Source organism: Trachemys scripta, chromosome 17, assembly GCF_013100865.1.
Source record: "Trachemys scripta elegans isolate TJP31775 chromosome 17, CAS_Tse_1.0, whole genome shotgun sequence".
NCBI classification, from domain to species: domain Eukaryota; kingdom Metazoa; phylum Chordata; order Testudines; family Emydidae; genus Trachemys; species Trachemys scripta.
The window spans coordinates 25736207-25754642 of NC_048314.1; the positions used below are offsets into that span (position 1 = coordinate 25736207).

The 18436-nt window shown below is 44.2% G+C and overlaps 1 long non-coding RNA gene across 1 annotated transcript in view; it reads right to left on the reverse strand.

Annotated features, from left to right (window-relative positions):
• Nucleotides 1–18436, reverse strand: part of LOC117889515 — a 46317-nt gene that overhangs the window by 1197 nt on the left and 26684 nt on the right. Inside the window, exon 3 of the long non-coding RNA XR_004648496.1 lies at nucleotides 3166–3250. This is a non-coding gene — a long non-coding RNA (uncharacterized LOC117889515). The remainder of the gene's footprint in view (nucleotides 1–3165; nucleotides 3251–18436) is intronic.

Genomic DNA, 18436 nt, shown 5'->3' on the forward strand with positions numbered 1-18436 from the left:
AAACCTTCTTGTGTATGTGTGGACCAGCCCACGGTGAATGGAGACTAGGGGTCTTACAGTGACATGTGACCATGTCACCTGATAATGAAATCCGTCTTAAATTTGGTACTTTTCCATTTAGAAGGAGGGATGGGGACTCAGAGAGACAAAAGATTCCCACCTTGTGCCAAAGGTATGAAAGGGGGTGGAGCAGGACAAAGGGTCAGCCAGTCATGAGACAGCCCCTGCTTACCACCTGAGATGTCTGCTGGAACTAACAAGGACTGTACCAGGGGAAAGAATTGAGCCCAGACTAGGAAGGAGTCTAGTTTGTGAAAGAAGCTTATTGGAACATCTCTGAGGGTGAGATAATACCTGTAATCAGTTTCTTAATATATTAGGCATAGACTTGCACATTTTTGTTTTATTCTGCTTGGTGATTTACTTTGTTTTGTCTGTTCTTACTTGAAACCACTTAAATCCTATTTTTTATACTTAATAAAATCACAAGGCAGGGTTCTGGAGTCTCAAGCTGGCAGGGAAAACGGGCTCAGAGGTAATTTCAGCACATCAAGTGACAGTCCCAAGGGGATCTCTGTGACCGAACCCATCACAGTTGAACCTCCAGAACAATCAGGGAGCCCCTCATACCAATTCCATTCTTAGAGAACCCAGCTCCCATCTGTACATGTGCACAGGAAAGGCAGGGAAACCAAGAGAGACAGACACAAACAGCCTCGGAGGCAATAAAGTTTTCACCAGAAGAACTCTTTATTAGGGCTGTTGATTAATCGCAGTTAACTCCCACAATTAACTCAAATTAATCACAATTAATCACAGTTTTAATCGCACTGTTAAACAATAGAATACCAATTTAAATGTATTACATATTTTAGATGTTTTTCTACACTTTCATATATATTGTATTCTGTGTTATAATTGAAATCAAAGTGTATGTTATTTTTTATTATAAATATTTGCACTGTAAAAATTATAAATAAAATAAATAGTATTTTTCAATTCACCTCATACAAGTACTGTAGTGCAATCTCTTTGTTGTGAAATTGCAACTTACAATGTAGATTTTTTTTTGTTACATAACTGCACTCAAAAACAAAACAATGTAAAACTTCAGAGCCTACAAGTCCACTCAGTTCTACTTCTTGTTCAGCCAATTGCTAAGACAAACAAGTTTATTTACATTTACAGGAGATAATGCTGCCCTCTTCTTATTTACAATGTCACCAGAAAGTGAGAATCAGTATTTGCATGGCACTTTTGTACCGGCATTGCAAGGTATTTACATGCCAGATATGCTAAACATTCGTATGACTCTTCATGTTTCGGCCACCATTCCAGAGGACATGCTTCCATGCTGATGATGCTCATTAAAAAAAATGAGTTAATTAAATTTGTGACTGAACTCCTTGGGGAGAATTGTATGTCTCCTGCTCTGTGTTTTACCCACCTTCTGCCATATATTTCATGTTATAGCAGTCTCAGATGATAACCCAGCACATGTTGTTCATTTTAACAACACTTTCACTGCAGATCTGACAAAACGCAAAGAAGGTACCAATGTGAGATTTCTAAAGATAGCTACAGCACTCAACCCAAGGTTTAAGAATCTGAAGTGCCTTCCAAAATCTGAGAGGGACGAGATGTGGAGCATGCTTTCAGATGTCTTAAAAGAGCAACACTCCGATGCAGAAACTACAGAACTCGAACCACCAACATAGATGCTGGTGGCATCTGACTCAGATAATGAAAATGAACATGCATCAGTCTGAACTGCTTTGGATTGTTATCGAGCAGAACCTGTCATCAGCATAGACGCATGTCCCCTGGAATAATGGTTGAAGCATGAAGGGACATGTGAATCTTTAGCGCATCTGGCATGTAAATATCTTGCAACACTGGATACAACGGTGCCATGAGAATGCCTATTCTCACTTTCAGGTGACGTTGTAAACAAGAAATGGGCAGCATTATCTCCTGCAAATGTAAACAAACTTGTTTGTCTGAGTAATTGGCTGACCAAGAAATAGGCTCTAAAATTTTACATTGTTTTATTTTTGAATGCAGTTATTTTTTGAATATAATTCTACATTTGTAAGTTCAACTTTCATGATAAAGAGCTTGCACTACAGTACTTGTATTAGGTGAATTGAAAAATACTATTTCTTTTTTTTTACAGTGCAAATACTTGTAATCAACAATAAATCTTTGTATTCTGTGTAGTGTTGTAACTGAAATCACTATATTTGAAAATGTAGAAAACATCCAAAAATATTTAAATAAATGGTATTCTATTGTTTAACAGCACGATTAATCGCGATTAATTTTTTTAATCGCTTGACTGCCCTACTCTTGATATAATGTAGTATGGCACTCAGCTCCCATGGGGACGAACACCACAAAAACACCTAGGGAGATAGACACAGCAGAGTGAGGATGAGGTGTAATTCCCACACTGCAGCTTCTTGACTGTATCTCAATGATCAGGAACTGCCCTGGAATCAAGTGGCACCTGCTTTCCATGTATTCCCTCTCTGCCTGCACTGGACCCACAAGAGGAATGTTATGCTGAGCAAGCATCTGACATTCAGAAGAGAACAGTCTATCCTGTGCTGTGACTTGGCAATATGGACACTGTCATTAGTCATTATCACACAGTGACAATGAGAGAGAGATGATGTTCAGGTTAGTGACCCTGCATGCCCCCAATAACAGCTAGCACTGATTATGCAAGATGAAGCATTGTTGGCTGGTTGCAAAATAAACTTAGTGGAGGGCACACTTTATAAACTTAAACTCATGAAAATACATGAATAATAAATAAATTACTCCTCTGCTCTTCCTGCCCCCTGCCTTTAGGCAGGGTAGCCATGGTGAGAAGAGGGGAAAGAAGTTACAGAACAGCAATGAGGATATGATAAAAAATAGAGATGATTTTTTTCTGAGAATGAGAAGTACATTAAATAACCTTCATCTCCAATAGGATAAGAAATCTAATGCCAGCTTAAGTAACTTAAAAGTTGTTAGCAGTTATATATTACTGGCAACGTATTTTACACTAGGCAGCTATGAAAAAAAGTCATAAAAATGCAATTAAATGTCTGAACTGTTGCTATTTTGGAAATTAAAACAACACACAGTATCCTTGCTGCAGCTTATATTACTTACTTATGACTTGTGCACAGTTATTTTCACCAGTTTAACCATGCTTCTTTTCCATAAAAATCTGTTGTTAATGGGTCACTGGGGAACTCTGAAAATAACAAGATCTTTAATAAAAAAATTAATAACAGTGAAAGCAAACTCAAGTTAGAAAGGCTGCTTAGAATACATTAAAGGTTCTATTTTGAAAGAAAAATATTTGCATAGAAAACCTCCACTGTTTGATTTTCCACACAGCACTGTGCAGCAGGTAAATCAAAACCACTATTCTTCACAAGAAAAAGGGGGAAAGGGGCAATCTTCAGAAGGGGCACAGCATATCACTTCTGGAGGTCACTGAAAACACTGCAGGTTGGTCTTGCTGCTACTGAGGTTCTGAAATAAATTATTTCTTGTGATACAGTAATGTAAAATAGTAAGACCTGCCAACTAATAAATCAGTTACATGACAATTGTTTTTACATTTAGACTCATCTGGTCCTTAAAACTTCTAATGGCAGCACTGCTTTCATCTGCTTAGCCAGAAAAGTATTCAGCAGTTGATTCATTTGAGGGACCAGCCTGCTAGATAAGGGATATTCATTAAGAGACCCTGGAACTAAATCACACAAATGGAGCATGTTAATGTATGTTGCTTTCTGGCAGAATGCAGAGTTCTGCACCACTGTGTGTTCAAAAGCTAACGATATGCATTCCCCAGTGCTTAACATATAGAATTTGTCATGTATTTGTCAGACCAATGTGTCGGCATAGCCTTCATCTAGCTATACCCTGGACCTAGATTTAGAGTTGCCTCACACAACTTTAGAATTTCTGACATAAAATCTAGCTGTCAGGATAAGCAAACAAAACTCTGCAGGCTATTTTCCTGGTAGTCTGTGCTGTCACCTGTGCTTCCTTTGCTTTGCTTTGCTTCTCGTTCTCATGGACAGACTTCTGTTTGCCTAGTAGTTCCATGATCCTGTGATGCACTCATCAAAGGTTCAATTCCACTTGTGGTTCATGCCACAAAATTCCAAAACACTCCCACAATGATGTTAACAATGTTAGCACATGGAAGCAACATGCCCTAGTAGCTATTGATTGTATTATGGAACCAATTCAAGTAATTTTACCTAGGGACATATGAACAGCTCAGTGAAAACTCCTGCCTGATGTACATAAGCAGTCAGAAAAGCAGACAAGAGATGAATATTTATGGCATTTACCTGTGCACTCCGTACGCCTTCCATCATAGCAGCTTCCCTGTGCTGCTGCCTTTAAATGACTCTTTTAATAAAAATAAACTCTAGCTAAAGAGAAAGAGCTGGTTATTATATTCAAATAGGGTGATGCCATTCTATACACTGAGGGGATGCCCTCCCCTGGGACATTGTTCAGTCAGCCAATTCCATCAAAGATATGGCAGAAATGGGAAAGGGGCCAGAATGCTGAGAGCCTGGAACATTCCATGTGAGGAGGATTTAGCAGGTGGGAACACTAAGCTCAGGGCCAGACTGCGGGTTCCACCTATTTGTGTGGCAAGTGTAAGGGCCAAGTCAAATCGCAATACCTGCATTCAGGGGTGTACAGAGGCTGCTCCATCACTACAACCCTGAGGTGTACAGTCAGGGCTGGCTTCAGGGTTTTTGCCGCCCCAAGCAGCAAAAAGAAAAAGAAAAAAAAAGCCACGATTGTGATCTGCAGCAGCTCTACCGCCGCCGCTTCAGTCTTCGGCAGCAATTCGGTGGCTGGTCCTTCGCTCCAACAGGGAGTGAGGGACCCGCCGCTGAATTGCCGCCAAAGAGCCGGACGTGCCGCCCCTCTCTGTTGGCCGTCCCAAACACCCGCTTGCTGGGCTGGTGCCTGGAGCCGGCCCTGTGCACAGTGCCCAAAGCAGGGAAAGAGAAGTTGCGTCACTGTCCCCTCTCCACACACGTATAAGGAGCAGGCCGTTCCCTAAACAAGTATCAGGAGTGTGCTGTGTCCCAGGGAAGTGTTCTCTGTGCTTCCCAGGCATGTGACAGTCCATCCTGCTCTCTGCTCTGGGATGGACCTCAATAAAGGAATCTAACCCTCAGAGGGGACATCAGAGAGTTGTGTAAAGTAACACATGCTATAGAGAAGGTAAATCACATGTGCCTTTCCCCAATACACCAGGACATCCAGAAAAACTGAAAGGCGACATTTAAAATTGATCAAAGGAAATACTCTTTTTCTATATATATCCTTGATTAACCTATCACACTGCCATGTGATACCACTGAGACACTGAGCTTGACAGAACTCAAAAAAGGATTAGACACTTACATGGTTAATAAAAATATCTGCAGTTACAGTAGCTGAGATACAAATTATGCAAAACCACCCTCTTCGGGACATAGGACAAACACCAACTTCCCCCAGAGGCAAATTATTACCTAATGAGTTACATGTTCTGTACCTTCTTGCATAGCATCTGTCACTGTTTTTTGCAGGAGGTGGAAGACCAGACTAGATGAACCATTGGGCTGAGCAGTGTGGCTGTTCCCATGCCCTGCACACAGCTAAATCACTGTTTTAAGAATTCTGCTGAGTTCCAATTGTAACCCACACACCTCCTGGGTATGGTGTTTGTCCCCTCTAGTGGCACCGAGATCACTTAGAGATTAATGAGTCTGCTACAGCCTTAGTTAAGGGCCATGTGGCTTTCAGCTCATGCAGTAGAGGTCCCAGGTTCGATCCTGCCTGCCAATGACCGGGGTTTGTCAGCATTACAAAAGAGGGCTTTGTACAGGATTTCAAGTGGGAAATCGCTGATGCTCGGGACACACTTCCTCAGCTAGGAGCAGTTTGTAACCCACACACCTCCTGGGTGTGGTGTTCTGTGCTCTATAGTGGCACTGAGACCACTTAGAGATTAATAACTCTGCTACAGCCTTTGATAAGGGCCATGTGGCTTTTGGCTCATATATTTAGCTCCAGAGGTCCCAGGTTCAATCCCGCCCACCGATGATCGGGGTTTGTCGGCGTTACACAATGAAGGCTTAACACCTTGCGATTGGATTGTTTGTTTTAAAGTCAGCCTATCTGTCTCCAGATTTCTAGACCCATGATTGGATCGGATCATTCAGATTCAGTGACCTCTCCAGTGCAGTACAAACATCCGGGAATCTGTTCCATCCTGCTTTTGCCTGTATTCACTCGGCTCTGACCATAAGCATGGCAGGCTTTCATGCAGTGTGTATCTCAGAAGCAGCACACCGTAGATATGAAGCCAAAGAACAGCCAGTTTTGGAGATAGCGAGGAAGCCAGAGGGGAAAAGGTTTCTATTTCACACTGCTAACAACCTTTCTGCATTTCTTTAGCAGGCTGTGATAACTGGTGGGATATTGTCACTCACTTCCCAACAGGCCATTAATGCTTAATTCTTCTTCTTCTTTGCTGCTGATTCCAACCTAAGATGTCTGGATCTTATTGGGGGTTGATGTGAGCTGACTAAATTTCCCTGCTGCTAAAAATCCTGGAGTCTACAGAACAAATATGAAATGACCACAAGATGCTGACCCAAGGGAATATATATATAAAAACAGAGCAAAAGCCCTTGATGGCTTTTCTAGCTCTGAGCCTCACAGCTATTCCCATTGCAGATGCTGCTGCCTTCCTCAGCATAGAAAATGTAAGTGCGAGGAATATGAGACAGGACCAAGGGCTGGGAAATATCAGTCAGTAGGTCTCTCAGTATGCCCAGAGGAACCACATAGAGTATGAGTTCCACTTAGGGAAGTGCTGGAAGCAAAGTCTGCTGCAGGAATAAATCAGTGGCCATTGCGAGGTGAGTAACAGTCTAACTGCTTTCCCATCGCTCAGCTGTGGTAGGAAACACGAGCAGCTGTAGATGCATTACACCCACTTACAGAGTTTGAAGAAGATTATAAGGGTTTGTTGCCACATTCTGCATGAGCCACCAAGACTAATAGTGTAGAACGCCTAGAGGCCAATCAGCAGGATGGAGTGATGGAGATGCAGCATCCCAAAGGGCTCCTGCAACACACAAAGGGGAAGAGCCACACAAGAGGGGCTTGAGGATTGATTAATTAATTCACTAAATCTTTCTGGGGCAAATGGAGCCGTTCTGTAACACGCTAATTCAACTTTTAAAATAAACCCTGTCCAGAGCTCCCATGAATACATTCTAGTGTGCAAGGCAGCATAGACACATGAGAGAACATTCATGGACAATGCACCATGCAAAGGACCATGAAAACAAGTGATAATATGCAGCTGAATAATGATGGTGGTACTCAAGGGCGACTGTATCTCTGTGGGAGCCTGTGGCCCCACACACTGAGCACTCCAGTCTCTCTTGTTGGACAGTATTTGTGAATGGAGCTGTATTTATGTTGTAAACCCAGCATTAAATTAAATGAAGTTATCACTCTCAAAAGACATTGCCCCTGGGGGTTAGTTTTTGTTTGTTTGCTTTACCACATTTCAGCGGTCATGCAACAGCAGAAAACAGGGGGGGTTGTTTGGTAGAAGAATACACAAGTTCCATGTTGTGATGAAAACAACTCAGCAAAGGAGGAATTCTCACACATCTGGGCTATTACAGCTCATCTTTATTATCCTAAATTGAAGGATCTTGGTGCGGAAGATATTTTAGAAACTAAAACTTCCTCTGCAGAGGTGCACGAAAAATAACGGTTATATTATTATTGTAGTTACCATTTGCATTATTATTTGTTTCTAGCAACACCTATAACGTGCTAAATACTATACAAATAAAAAAGAAGAAACGTTAATACAGGTGACCTAGAGGGGAAACAAGACTGCAGATTCTTGTATTGATCTCATGATCCATGAAGCTGCTAAAGATCTGAGTCTCATAACACTAGATGTAATAAGATGCACTTGGTAAGTACTTATACTTACACTACATGATAGAGCCAGAAAACCATCCACTGTTTTTAAAACTAAAGATTGCTGACAATTTTTATTTAGTCTAGCAGCATTGAATTCTAAGACCTGGGTCTTTGTTAACTGATGGCAGCCTCAGTGGATTCAGAGCAGAATGCTGGTACTGACAAAATTAAAAGATTAGAAGATCGTAAGTTATAGAAATGCTCTCTTGCACTCTCTCCGAAGAGCAATTTTGTGTAACTCAGAACTTTCTTAATACACAGAGAAGTAACTTGGTTAGCTAATGAAACTGACATCTGGTGCTCAGAAAGAGCCAAGAATGTTATTGTAGGGGTCACAAGGTGAGTTGCATAGTCACAGAATAAAACAAACCAGGAGATCGCATGTACAGAGTATCACATTTCTGAACATATCCTTGACATCCTGTCATATACAAATCACCACTATTATAAATGAGTCATAATAGCACTTCCCATTTTATGCTATGCTTTAATGTAGATTATTTCTCCAAGGAAATTCCTACTTCGAAGAGTTTTGAAGCTGTCCGTTTTTAAAACAACGTGTTCAATAACAATGGTAAAAGTTAACAATTTGAACCTCATTACAATGGTCACAAATCACAGTGTAGCCAAGGCAGTGGCCTCACATGAGACGACCAGCAAAAACCCAGCCACTTCCTCCTCTGTACATTTAAGGGTAACAGCAGCAGAGGTGATGGGTGGAACCTAAAGGGTTTGGTGGTGCAGTTTATAATGTGAGCATTCAGAAGTTTCAGTGCTTCTCCAGTGGCTTTCCACACATATCCAAACCTCTGCATCTGGAAGCCTCACTAGGTGTGCATGAATGATCAGACACTCCAGTGACGAGCACCATGAAAAAGACAGGCAATAAAGAGAGAAATAATGTCCAGCACTTCCTGGGTTAGTCAGCTCAGAACAGATTTTTCTTGCTGTGTGTTCTGCTCCTGTTTCCCCTCCCAGATGAAACCAATGAGTTATCGAGGTACCTGAGAATAAGGGTGAGCAAAACAATGCTGCTAAACTAAGGAAAGAGCCAACCAGAACCTTTGACCTTCCCTGCAGCTAAACCTGCCCTAGACCTGTCTGGAGATTTTGGTAAGTTCAGCTATGTTTCTCCTCTCGTCTCTCAGAAGCTTCCTCTGCAGAGATTCCCCAGAGGACACAGCATCCTGGAAAACTTCAAATCTCATGAAGTCTGGAGCTGCTCAGCTATGCTGTGCAAGTTTGGGGCACTACGGCATTGGAGGCCCCTGATATCTGAAACTCAATGCATGGTAGCAAACCCAGAACTGACACTTGCTGTTGCTGGTTGTAGGGGTTCCAACTCTCCAGGATTGTCCTGAAGTCTCCAGGAATTAAAGATTAATCTTTATTTAAAGATTATGTCATGTAATGAACCTTTCAGGAATACGTCCAACCAAAACTGGCAACCCTTGCTAGTTAGGTGGCTGTGGAGCTGCCATAGAAGGGCACTGCTTCTGCCAGAGGGCAGAGGGAAGCCTACCCACCAGTAAGGTTTGGAGTTTGGGCAGCTGGTTTGCCTAAGCATTTCCTCATCTGAATGGGAGGGCGGGAGAAATGCATGGCTCCTAGGCTGCTCCTACCACTGGCAAATTCTGCTTGTAAACCTTATATAAGTGCTGTAAGACTTGGGGGTTCAGCTGACATTTTGGACGAGGTCTTTATTCAGTCATCACAGAACTCTGAGACAATGCCTCATCCTCAACTCAGTGGGGCTTCTCAGCTGCCATGTCTGTCTATTACATTGAAAAATGTGTGCAAATATCCAGCATTGCCAAACCCATATGTTCAAAACCACAAGACAGGCCACCAAAAATCAAGATAATTTTAATGTAATAAAGGATGTATTCTTTTTATTTTCCTTGTGGATTCTGAAGCTTCAGGGGGTCAAATCTGTCAAGCTTTTCTCCCCAACCATGAGGATTAGAAACTTACTTTTTTTAAATGAAAGCTAAGAGTCTCACATACACAACTCCATGACCTGTGACTTACACCAAAACTCCAGAAGTCAGGAGAATTAGCATCTGAAACTTCTCATCACTAGTCTAGATCACTGAAGAGCATGATGGCTACTTGAAATATGGAAAAGGCCAAAATGTGCATGCGCATTATATAATATTAAAAAAATTAGTGTTTGAACAACCTACAAGACATAGATGATTAAATACTACAGAAAATATATAGTCTATAGCCACATTGTTCTGTACATGGCAATTTAAATGAGGATTAGCAGAACTTCTTGAGATTCTGGTAGTTTATTAGGAATCGCTGTGGGTATTGATAATGGAGTCTTTCACACCTAGGTCCATTGGTTAAATCTATCCTAGTTCAACTGCAACCCCTCTTCCCCGAGGGGTGAATGCCCTATTCAGGGCAGCTGCATTCCACAGGCAAAAAGGGTGCAAACTGCAACCCCTGCAATGAGGGGGAAGAATCAGGGGCCATCTGTACATCTGCAACTGCTGCTGCTTCCTGCATGCACCTTCAGAAGCGAAATACTGTGCACAGCTTGGAAAATGGTGTATATCAGAGAGAGAGAGAGAGAGAAAGAGAGATGTCCATCCCAAGTGCATAGCTGATAGCATTTGAGAGACACTTATTGTGCTGTGTGTGTAGGGGTCACTTCCTTTGAATTGCTCATTGGAATTTTGGTTGCATTCTTCATTACTACATAAGATAAATATGCCATTGAGGAAACTTACTTTCTACTTCAGAGTTCCCCGTTGGCATTATGGAAGAAGGATAGTTTTGATTGTGTGTACTTGATACATTAGTTAAGTGGAAGTTGTCAGTTTTTCTCCATTATTGTAGTAGCTAGCATTGTATCTGAAGTTCCAGACTGTTGTTAGGAATGTCTGCCAGAAAGCTATATAAACTGGCTGCATACATTTTGGTCCCAATGCTGCAAGGCCTAAGAGACTGTCAACTTCTCATAACCCAAGCCTGTACCATACACAGTGAATTTCAGCCCAAGGTCACCAGGCATAGGATCAACATTAACTAGCACGACCCTCCTACCCAGAAATGTTTCCAACCTTCACTAGGGTCTTCATTAAAAAAAATACAATAAAGATGGGTTTAATGTAAAATATGTAAATAAAGTTTTCTGTGCATCTGCCATCTTTACAGCAGCCCCGCCCCCAATGGAAATCTGCCATGTCACCTGTGACAATACAGTTTCCTAGAAAATAAAAACATAATCCTGAAAACAGGTTTTAGGAAATGAAAGCAGAATATGGACACTAAATCTAGAGCAGTGTTCGCATCACAGGACGTGGACTGGGTCACTGAGAAACCCTCCCCTTTAATATTGAACCATGTGCAGATTACTATGGGGTTTTGATACATCCTACAATCAAACTTCACCTTCTAAAAGACAATTTGCAACCTCTAGTCAAAGCAGCTGGACAGTGCCAATAGGTCTGCTCCTCTGAACCCTGTGGCATATGCTGCTCTTAAATCTCAGCTTCCACCTAGCTCCTCTTGCCACTTCAGTCATTACTGCACTCCTCAGGAAAAGGAGAAAGTGACCCAGCAGCAGTGCCCTCCCTGCTGCTTTTTAAGGGGACACACACACAAATGAAATGGGCGCTCCCTCCACTTTTGCTTTCCTTTATGAGCAATAAATGTTGATTAACAAACAATCCTGCTCACTTATTTTTGCATAGTCCATATTATGCTTTCATTTCTAAATTCAGCACCCACCTACCATGACAACTGGTGCTATGGAAACCAATACAAGAAAAAGACTATTGGCCCCCACTGGCTGACACAACAATTGGATCTCTTACATTGATTTCCCCTGCAGAATCTGCACACACAGACTCAGTCCCACCCTTATCCCCAAGTGGTACTGTCCACCAGCAGAGGGACAGGGAACTACAGCAAACAATCCATTACCAGAGTCCCCCACTTGCTGACCAGACTTGTTTTGCTGTGTGTGGGTCCTACATGTTACCACAGGCAAGACTTGATCCAGGATCCTTGTATAGTGGAGGAAGCAGCTGTACTAAAAGAGCCAAAGGGGGCTGCCACTACATGCTCTGTTTCCCGTATCTATCTAATCTTTCTACCCCTCCACCCACCTAGCCTGATTGCTCTGGAGGGAAATAGCATGAACATCCGTAGAAAGGACTTCTGAAATGAATATGATGTAAAAATGTACTTTGAGCTCTTAAGTGTGTATAATTAGGGGAAACATACAGTGTGTGCTGCAAAGCAAGAAGAGCAAATTCCAGTAAGCAGAGGGAGAGCAAGTGTGGTTCAATATCTTTGGAATAAAAAACATCAAAATATAATACCAATGACTGCTTCTTCACAGACAGATGCTGGAGCAACTCAAGAGTGAATCTGGTGAGATTTTCTCCTCTGTAAGAGCCTCCGTTTTAAGTTCTATAACTTCTACTTAACCATGATTTGAAGAAAAGTATTTTCACAGAGAAATGGGATAGTTCCTTGTTAGAAATCAGCCCCACGAGGAGACCTATAGTCTGTCCAGAGCAAACACATTTTCAGTGCACTATGGTATTCTTCCTGCCTCGGGACTCTTCTGACATGAACAGAACCAGCGGGCCAGAGACTGAACAGCAAGCCAGAAAAACACAGGATATTTCTGATGATGGCCTAATAACACTCACCCCACAGATCTCTCACATTCATAGGAGTCATCTTATTTTCTAATTTCAGTTTCTCCTTTTGTGGCCCAGTCCTTTGCAGCCACTGCCATTGTTCAAGAAGAAAGGCCAATGCTTTATCAAAAAGCCTTTCTACCACCTGCCAAAGAAGTGACTGGAAAGAGTGCCATTGTTTGACATGGAAGAGGGAAACAGAGAACGCCCTTCTATGGGACTGAATAATGACAGCACAGAATCTACAGGAGACAAGATAAGAGAGCAGCTACTACAGTGATGAACGTGATATAAAAACCAATATAGGACAGACCCCTCCCACACTGTCTGCCTTGGGTCCCAGCTGAGAGTACCTGACACTCCATGGATCAAATTCTGCTCTCCATTACAAAGGCAGTTTCTGCCTGAACCCCATTAGTTAATAATTGGCTCATGGCTGAAGCATGAGGTTTTATAGCTTTCTCTGATCTTATATAACATAACTGTACATGTTGCATGTCTAACATTTTTTAAAATCCTTCCAAGAAGACTCAATGATATCTTGTGACAGTGAGTCCCACAGGATGATTATGGATAAAAAAGAGTTTCCTTTTATTAGTTGTATCTGTTCCCTTTTGTTTATGTTCCTTTGTTCTTGTATGATGAGAAAGGGTAAATAAGAGCACCCGACTGACCTTCTCTAGACCATTCATTATTTGCCTACCCTTATCATGTCCCCACTTTTCCAACTTTCATAGATTCATAGATTCATAGATTCTAGGACTGGAAGGGACCTCGAGAGGTCATCGAGTCCAGTCCCCTGCCCGCATGGCAGGACCAAATACTGTCTAGACCATCCCTGATAGACATTTATCTAACCTACTCTTAAATATCTCCAGAGATGGAGATTGCACAACCTCCCTAGGCAATTTATTCCAGTGTTTAACCACCCTGACAGTTAGGAACTTTTTCCTAATGTCCAACCTAGACCTCCCTTGCTGCAGTTTAAATCCATTGCTTCTTGTTCTATCCTTAGAGGCTAAGATGAACAGGTTTTCTCCCTCCTTATGACACCCTTTTAAATACCTGAAAAAACTTTCCCCCCAACTAAATAATTTCCATCTCTTCCCACAGGAAATTCTTGTCAGGCCTCTGAAAATTTTGTCACCCATCTCTGGACCCACTTCGATTTGTGCTATATAATTTTTGAGATACAGAGACAAGAGTTGAGCACAGTAATCCTGGTGAGTTCACAAACCCCTGAGTTACAGAAGGGCACTGTAATGTTTTCAGTATTATTGTCTACCCATTTTTATATGGCCTAGCTCTTTTTGCTATCCTTTCTTGATAATGCTCTAAGCACACAAAAAACTACTTGAATTCTGTACATCTTTATTTACTGTGCTCTCCCTCTGCTTATTTTACCTTATGTAAGAAACTTGAACTGATCTATGAACCATTTATACTCTCACATTAGGACAGTATTCTTGCCATTGCCAGCTCATTGTGATTGCAAAAGATCAAATTAAGGTAACAACAATGCTATTGCAATAGATTTGTTCCAGTTCTGTTGTGGTACCGTATATTCAATAATAGAAAAATGGTGACCACTGAATCTTACTGCTGTGGTATCACGATGTTCAGATTTCTACCAGGAGTGTGTGGGAATGTTCCTAATGCCATATCAGGCACTCAACATTCAAAACAACTACCAGTTTGCTAAGAAGTGAAAACGTCACTGTCTTAGGAACAAGGGTTTTTCAACATGTATTTGTACTGTTTTCCAGCTTCTTGGAATTTTAATTTCTGTCAGCATAGTGAATTTCTTAGTCTTTGACTGGCAAAAGCAGTAACCTTGATTGTGCATTTCCTTTACTTTTAAGGCTTGTGGTAGCAGGAACAACATTTAGGAAACCTTGTCTCCAGTGTCTGACAAAAAAAATCATTACACTTATGCTTATGTTACTTCAGAGCCATGTTCTTTACAAAATTCACACCTGAACCGCATAGCATTCCTTTGCTAATAACATGAGCTCATTTGAGTTTGTCTCCAACTGGAATTGTTTGAGAGAAATGACAGAGAAAAGCCTTTCCTGTAGCTATGTCCAAAAGAGCAAACTCTCATCCTCCGGAGCACAGTGCTGCAAACATCCCAGCCTTGTTTACTTGGTCACTTTGTGCCATTTTCCCTGGAGTTCTGGGAGCAAATACTGACCAGCAGCCAGCCATGGAAATTCAGGCATCAGAAATCCAGCCAGTTATGACAAAAGACGGTTACTCACCGTTGTAACTGTTGTTCTTCGAGATGTGTTGCTCATATCCATTCCATTAGGTGTGCGCGCGCCGCGTGCACGATCGTCGGAAGATTTTCTACCCTAGCAACACCGGCGGGTCGGCTGTGGAGCCCCCTAGAGTGGCGCCTTCATGGCGCTGAATATATACCCCAGCCGACCCGGCGCCCCCTCAGTTCCTTCTTGCCGGCTACTCCGACAGTGGGGACGGGGGGCGGGTTTGGAATGGATATGAGCAACACATCTCGAAGAACAACAGTTACAACGGTGAGTAACCGTCTTTTCTTCTTCGAGTGCTTGCTCATATCCATTCCATTAGGTGACTCCCAAGCCCAACTTAGGTGGTGGGGTCGGAGTGAGACATTGCTGTGTGCAAAACCGCTGACCCGAATGCAGCATCGTCCCTGGACTGTTGCACTAGTGCATAGTGAGCTGTAAACGTGTGGACTGATGACCAAACCGCCGCTCTACAAATGTCCTGTATCGGAACATGTGCCAGGAAAGCAGTCGAGGAGGCTTGGGCCCTCGTGGAGTGAGCGGTGAGGTGCGGTGCTGAGACACCTGCCAGGTCATAGCAAGTCCGTATGCAAGACGTAATCCAGGAGGATAGGCGTTGTGAGGAGACCGGTGAGCCTTTCATTCGGTCGGCCACTGCAACGAAGAGTTGCGTCGTCTTTCTAAAGTGCTTTGTGCGGTCAATATAGAAGGCCAGGGCCCTGCGTACGTCCAGGGAATGCAAACGTTGATCCTGGCGAGTGGCATGTGGTTTGGGATAAAAGACCGGGAGAAATATGTCCTGGTTGATATGAAATGGAGAAACCACCTTAGGGAGAAAGGCAGGATGTGGACGAAGCTGCACTTTATCCTTATGTAAAACTGTATAAGGGGGCTCGGATGTAAGCGCCCTGAGTTCAGAAACGCGCCTTGCTGAGGTGATGGCTACGAGGAAGGCTGTCTTCCAGGATAGGTACAGAAGTGAACAGGTGGCCAGTGGCTCGAATGGAGGACCTGTGAGCTTGGAGAGAACCAGGTTGAGGTCCCACGTCGGGACGGGCTGACGTTGTTGTGAGTACGTCCGGTCTAAGCCCTTGAGGAATCTAACGACCATCGGGTTAGAGAATACCGAGGACACGAGTTCCCCTGGGTGAAAGGCTGATATAGCAGCCAGGTGAACTCTGATTGAAGATATCGCCAACCCTTGCTGTTTTAGGGATAGGAGATATTCCAATATGAGAGGAATAGGTGCCTGTAACGGGGACGTGGCTCGTTGTTCGCACCAACAGGAGAACCGTTTCCACTTGGCCAGGTACGTGGTCCGTGTTGAGGGTTTTCTACTGCTCAGCAGAATCTGTTGGACAGAGTGCGAGCATTGCCACTCTGCCTGGGTAAACCATGGAGCAGCCACGCTGTGAGGTGGAGTGATTGCAGGTTGGGGTGACGCAGCCGACCGTGGTCCTGAGAAATGAGGTCCGGACATAATGGAAGCGGGATCGGTGTCTGAACCGATAGTTCCAACAGTGTGGTGTACCAATGTTGTCTCGGCCACGCTGGAGCGATCAGAATTACCTGTGCCTGGTCTCTGCGCAATTTGAGCAGTACCTTGTGGACCAGAGGAAACGGAGGGAAGGCATAAAACAGGTGGTCTTTCCAGGGAAGGAGAAACGCATCCGAGAGGGAGCCCGGAGCTCGACCTTGTAGGGAGCAGAACACGTGGCACTTCCTGTTGTCTCGAGATGCAAACAGGTCTATCTGGGGAAACCCCCACCTCCGGAAGATGGAATGTATGATATCCGGACGGATAGACCACTCGTGCGTCTGGAAGGACCTGCTGAGTCGGTCCGCTAGAGTGTTCTGGACTCCAGGGAGGAACGATGCCATGAGGTGGATTGAGTGGGCGATGCAAAAGTCCCACAGGCGAATGGCCTCTTGGCATAGAATTGACGAACGTGCTCCTCCTTGCTTGTTGATGTAAAACATGGCCGTGGTGTTTTCGATGAGAACTAACACACAACGGCCACGTAGGAGATTGAGGAATGCTTGGCACGCCAGGCGTACCGCCATCAGTTCCCGAACATTGATATGCAGGGGTAACTGGGGTGCAGTCCACAGTCCCTGGGTATGGTGTTCGTTGAGATGGGCGCCCCAACCCAGAGATGAAGCGTCTGTGACCAGGTGCAGAGACGGTTGTGGAGCGTGAAATGGCATCCCCTCGCAGACCACACTGTGATCTAGCCACCAGGTGAGGGAGGCCAGGACCGAGTTCGGGACCGTGACCACCATGTTCAGGCTGTCCCGATGTGGACGGTATATCGATGACACCCAGGTCTGGAGTGGGCGAAGCCGAAGTCTGGCATGCCTGGTTACGTATGTGCAGGAAGCCATGTGACCCAGCAGGGTAAGGCACGACCTCACCGTGGTGGTTGGGAAGGCCTGTAGCCCTTGAATGAGGCTCGTGATGGTGCCAAATCGGTTGTCTGGCAGGATGGCTTGTGCACGTCTGGAATCTAGAACTGCGCCGATGAAATCTATTCTCTGGGTAGGTTCTAGAGTGGATTTGTCCTTGTTGAGTAGGATGCCCAACTCATTGAATGTGTGCACTATTCTGTGGACGTGAGCTTGAACTTGCTCCTTGGTGCGACCGCGCACCAGCCAGTCGTCTAGGTACGGGAACACCTGTATCCCTTGCCGACGAAGGTACGCTGCCACGACAGCCATACATTTCGTGAACACTCTTGGGGCCGAGGATAGGCCGAAGGGAAGGATTGCAAATTGGTAGTGCACCGTGTTTACCATGAATCGCAGGAAGCGTCTGTGAGGTGGGTAAATTGAGATGTGAAAGTATGCGTCTTTCATGTCGAGGGCGGCGAACCAGTCTCCAGGATCGAGGGAAGGGATAATGGCCCCCAAAGAGACCATGCGGAACTTCAACTTTACTACGAATTTGTTGAGTCCGCGCAAGTCCAAGATGGGCCGCAGACCTCCTTTGGACTTGGGGATCAGGAAGTAACGGGAATAAAATCCCCTGCCCCTTAACTCTATCGGAACCTCCTCTATGGCCCCCATGGCCAGGAGCGTAGAAACCTCCTGTATAAGAAGTTGCTCGTGCGAAGGGTCCCTGAAGAGGGACGGGGAAGGGGGGTGGGAGGGGGGGATAGAAGAAAACTGGATAGCATATCCCCTCTCCACCGTGCGGAGGACCCAACGGTCCAAAGTTATGAGGGACCAAGCACGGTGGAAGTGGGAGAGACGATCCCGAAAGGAGGGGGCTGGATCCTGGGGGATGACTGGGGCGCCGTCCTCGACCGCACCTTCAAAAGTTCTGCCTGGGACCTGAAGGTGGTCTAGGTGGCCCCTGGTTCTGGCCGAGTTGAGGGCCAGTCCACCTTCTCCTACCACCTCGCCCTTGCCTCCGGGCCGAATCTTGTCTCTGACGAGGCGGGGGGGGGGGGGTAGAAG